Raw genomic sequence first — 5920 nt, forward strand, 5'->3', positions numbered from 1 at the left:
CAGTAGCAGCAGCAGACACGGCACACACACGTTTACAGCCCAATCACCCAGACACATTATGGGCCCTTAAAGATATACAGCACCATCCCAGACAGATTATGTCAGCCATAATAATAATAACAATAATAATCATAACAATAAGGTGACACTTCATTTTACAGCTCCTTTTCCCTTTCGTGTGTCAACGCATGTAACAATGTGTAATATAATGTACGTCCTCTGTTTACATATCTGACCTTAACCCTAGGACACAGTGGATATTATTGTACGTATATATACACATATTGCCTCACACACATTACTACACTGTAACTAACTCGGACGATAAAATCAAGTGCAGTCAAATAGTACTATTTACTGCTTGTAATGCAATGACGACGACAGCAACAACAACAACAACAACAACAACAACAACGATCATCATCATCATCATCATCATCATCATCATAATAATAATAATAATAATAATAATAATAATAATAATAATAATAAATGATTTATTATTGTTTATTACCTAAAACTGATCCATACTTTCTCCAGAGAGCCATAATTAATGTAGATGGTATGAAATGATGGGAAGTGTTTTTAAAAATTATTCTCAACACAACCAAAATATTTGCTAACAAAATGAATGTTTAAAGAAAACTGTGAAAGGAGATGAATACTGTAGTAGTTTCATTCATAGGTTTTGGTTACCAAAACCTATGAATGAAACTACTAACTTACAGTATTCATCTCCTTACACAGTTAATGGGGATGAGCTATTGGACCGTGAATGGCTCCAGTTACAGTAGCCTACTGTATGTAAAAACCGTAATGGCTCCAGTTATTTAAAAAAAAAAACCCTTCCTGCCATAAAGCAAATGGCACTAACGCACGAATAAACAAATCTGTGGTAATCCAGCATACTAGAATAACAATGTTTTATTTCATTTGATGACTAACACTATAAAGACAAAACTGCACTTTTACAAACTAAATACTACAAAAAAACTAAAATAGGCATGAAAAGAATGCCAGAATAAGATTTTAATACTGAACAACTGCAGGTAATGTCTAATATTTTTTTAATAATATACTTGATATTATATTATTTCCTGGTTTGGCCAGCTATTGCTATGACCCCATATGCCTGGCTGCTCGTGTGTTTTTCTGCGAAATGGATTTGTTAATATACTTTGTAATTAATGTTTTGATAGTTACCAAATTTAGTTTATAGACTCAGGGAATAGAAACAATTTATTAACGTTTCATTACACATTAGACAACATCACATGCTGCTGTATGCACCACTTGGGCCTATAGGTTACCATCTCTGATTGCACCTGTTGTGATATATATTTTTTAATTATTCCACATTATATTTTATTCTACAGTTTTATTTTATTAAGTTTTGTTTAGTTCAAGTTTTCGTTGGTGGCAACACAGTTTGTGCTCTGCTCCTCCATAAACGAGAGGCGTTGTCTGTTTGCTACAGGCTGATATAATCGTTCAGTAAGGGCGCATGAGTGAGCCGACCAGCTGCTGTGCTGTGCTGTCCAAACCAAGGCCCTTGGCAACACTCGCCCAAAGTGAATGCGAAAGTCAGGTGCAAATCAAGAGATCTCTTTTATGGTGGGGGCCGAGAGAAACATACCTGGAAGGGATACGCTGTCATAAAAGTTAATAATTTTTCACCGCATGCGGACGTAGGTGGAGGCGAGAGAGGATTTTCACACTGTGGCCCTCGCCGTTAAGGTCATGACCATGGCACGACACGGCACCGAGGTTTCGTCTCACTGATTAATACAGATAGGGAGGGTAAATATGCCCCGAAACGAGCTACACAACACCAACCTGATTAAATTTCCTCCACACCTGTATAAGGGTTTGTTTTATTCTTTTAATCATAGGGCCAGCAGCAGGTCTTGCTCACCTCAGTTGCTATGTTTTCTTTGTTGACATATACATAGGCAGAGGTGTGAGGTATCATGGTCATAACAGCCCTGAGCTATACGATGCTGGGAGTTTATGGTCGCCATTACTGTACTGGTGGACTGGTGCTCACTGTATTCAAGCAATCGTGGAATGTCTCAGCTGGCTAGCGCTGGGGGATATAGGTTGAATAGTGAACTTTACAGTATTTTACTGTACTTTACAGTACCTTACATCAGAAGCGGGTATAGAGGCAAACTGGGCCTGATTGTTGTGGGGATTTCTTGTATGGTTCTGATTTTGATGTGAGTGTCATTAGGGAAGCTGCCATTTTGTGGATTTTTATGAAACAAGGTCAGTTGGCCTGATGTGGCATGTCCGGGCATCACAAACCACACATGTTGTCATTCACTGTGTGGATGAGCAGACTTTTGAATGACTGCTCCCATTCATGACATGTACTGTACTGTGCTGTAGTCATAGTCTAGTTATATAATAATGTAATACTGTAATAACAATAATAAATTCCACTCATTTTGCATGAAAAAAGTTTTGAAAAGTTTGTGTAGACATATATGAAGGATTTTGTACTGTGCACTGTGTCAGCTAAGTGTAATGTAACTTTTTGGCAGTGTTTTTTAAAGTTATTTCCCCACACATCTGTGTGTTGTTGTTTAAGACCTCTTTTGTAAGCCAGTTTGTATGAAATTGTCTGATAAATGTAAGGGCAGTGCTGATATTGACAAGAGACAGTAGTGGTGCTGATGGTGTGGTGGGTGGACTGTATGGGTAAAACTTTTACTCCCCCACATATAAGCATGTTGTTGCTTATAACTTTTCTAAATGCCTTCGGATAAAAGTGTCAGGTAAATGTCATGCAATGTAATGTAGGCCTAAAATATAGGTGGTATATAGGCACTGTTGTTATTAGCAGGAGTTAGTATCCGGCGGGGGCTACTGTAATGGATAGGGGTGTAAATAATATCAATGCATCGATCCCACGGCCGACGATTTAATCGAATCGTATTGTATCGTGGGACATTCTTAAGTATCAGAAATAATTGAATCGCTGAATAATTGAATTGAATCCCGGCCCTTGCTCCATAACATAATAGAAAAGTAATTGGAAAAATATCAAATCGAATCGTATTGTATTGTGAGGAATTCTTAAGTATTGAAAAATAATCGAATCCCTGCTTTATGAAATCGATACCGTATGGCATCGTTATGGAGGCTGTGATTTACACCCCTAGTCATGGAGTCAATGTAGTCTGGTGACCTCTGGATGAATCCTGTGTCGTTTCCTCCTAGGCCCCGAGCCCCCTTCAAATGCACAGATCAAAGGCCTTCCTTGCCCTCAGGACAGGATAGACCGTCTGTGCCCTCTCCTCCCTGCCCTGCCCCCCTACTCACCCCTCCAGCACAAAAGACAAGCAGTGCCCTGCATTTTATAGCCCCTGAATCAAGGTATAGGAGGGAGGGGGGCTGGTGGTGGGAAATACATGATAGAAAATGAAGGCATAAAAAAATGTCAAGATATCAAGACACCAACATTAGGAAAACATGATTAAGAATGCAGCAACGAAGCAGTCTTAATATTATTACAAATCAGATGTTGGAATGCGAGAGAGAAAGTTTTACGAGTGTGAAGCCAATTTCACACAGGCGTATCTGTATCTCTCTCTGTCTGTATGGATTTATGGTAGATTTAATTGCTTTACTGAGACTGTCCTCAATGAGAAATACTGCACAGTTGATAGTCCGACCATCTGCATCTAGATCCAAAAACATAACGATCAAATCTTCAAAACGATCAATATCAGTTCTTTTGATATTATATGGTCCCAATCAACTTAGTGTTAAATAGTTCAGTTGAGTGTTGAATGAAGACAGCATACTATATGGCTATGCAGTGTTAATTCAACACTCAAAGAATCTAATTTAACACCAGAATCAAATGGGTCCATATAGTCTCAGAATAGTGTAGAATTAGTACATTTTACTGGTTTGTTATTCTTCATTGTTGGTGTTATGTTTCTCTTCAACCACTCTGTCCTTTGAGAGTATGTCATCAACATAATCTGCCTTTGTTGACCTACTTCAGCTTTAAAAGCTGACACAGCCAAGAGTAGACTATCCGAAATGTTCAGGCGGGGGTAAAAGCAACACTTCGCATTTTTTGACTTTAATCACCCTGCAGGTTGGAAGCGGAATTGTCATTTCAACAGTAGGTAGGGCCTAAGCTCCTCCAAACTAAGAGGTAGGCTACAGCCTACCTATGTAATATTTTATTTCCAGAATTCATGCAGCTCATTCACAAATGTTACCTGTTTCACGAATACTTACCACCACCATCAAGTTCTAGTAGTACAAGTAGTACTCATTATTACAAATATCACCATGTCTTCTCCATGTCTACCATTTTAAATTAACAGTAGGCTAATGTACATTTCTTTTGTTGCAAAACTTATTGTACTTTGCATAGCTGCAATACATACCATACTATGCTGCCCACAATCCTAAACCTAGGCCTTTAACCCTCTAGCTACCAGAATTTTTTTTGAATAGGCCGGAATCCTACCAGGAATTCTAAGGAAAAATTGACATTTTTGTCATATTCTAAACAATGTCAAATAACTTGAAAAGAAATGAAAAGTGTCAATTACAAGTTACTTTCATATTAAAGTAGAGAAAACACACTTTCAAATGGTATATCATTTATGGATAATTAATTGTTCAGTATTCCCATAGAGTGCCTTTGATGTGGATTAAATGATAAAAATGTGATAAAATCCGATATTATCTAGGCCTATCTATCTATAAATCTATATATTTAGGCCTATCTATCTATCTATCGATCTCTCTATCCATCTATCTATCTATCCTTGGTCTATCCATCCATCCATCCATCCAGGGTCAAAGTTGAACAATGATCATGTGACGACAACAAATGTCGTTCACCCAAATGTCCTGTTTTCAAGCGGTTTCAAGCGGTATAACTGTAATGGACTACACTAGCTAATAATGTTTGAACTAAACCATGCCAAAGATGTGTACGGATAACCGGAGAAGTGTCCGCGATAGCAGACAGGACATGAATGGAGCTCTAGGAAGTTTCCCCTCCCAATTTGGCACAGGTAAGACGCGCCAGGCATCACCGACTTTGACCGGAATTGAAGTGCTACAAACACCACGTTGGTAGGCTATTATTGGAAGTTAGCATTCAACTCAACGTCTTCGCGCACATTTTTATGAAGGACAACGTGGAGTAGTAACAGTCCTTGACTGCTTTGCCAAAGCTGACACACAAAATGAGTAACCAATTGTCCCATGCTGCGCTTCCTTCACGATGCGCTGTTACGCAGAGCTGTCGCTGTAAGTTGTTCCAGGAAATAAGATAGTTGGATACCAACATATGGTTTGACTCTGAAAACACACCGAAGACAGTTTACATGTTTAATATGTAGCGTGTAGACATCGGCTGGACAGTTGTGTTTGCTATTTAGGACCATGGCAGAACTCATCACAGTTGAACACCATCTCATAAGCTTAATAAAACAACATGATCTAAAAATAGCCTAAATAGTCATACACATGTGCTGTTGACCATGAAAATAGATCGAAGAGGGTTGGAAGTTTTCATATTTAGTGTATATTGGTTGTAGAAACAGAATGGTTGTGTTTGTAGCCATCCAATCTCGGACGGCCGTCATTTGAATTGACGCCAGATTGCCAAATCGCATAAAGCGGCGCATCTCGTAATAAAATCTAAAATACTGAAAAATAATATAATATAAACATATAGTTTTTATACTGAAAGTATATCGAGGAGGGTCTGTAATATTGAGCTAAAGTGTTTGAAAGCTGGAAAAACTGCATGAAAATATGAAAATATATGAAAATTCATATGAAAATATTCCGGCCGGCCGCGGCCGTTCTGGTACAAATCCAGCCGGACGTTCACGGCCGTTATGGTAGCTAGAGGGTTAATGCCGCGCTGGGATAC

The sequence above is a fragment of the Engraulis encrasicolus genome, chromosome 7 (genome assembly GCF_034702125.1).
Source record: "Engraulis encrasicolus isolate BLACKSEA-1 chromosome 7, IST_EnEncr_1.0, whole genome shotgun sequence".
Taxonomy (NCBI): Eukaryota; Metazoa; Chordata; class Actinopteri; order Clupeiformes; family Engraulidae; genus Engraulis; species Engraulis encrasicolus.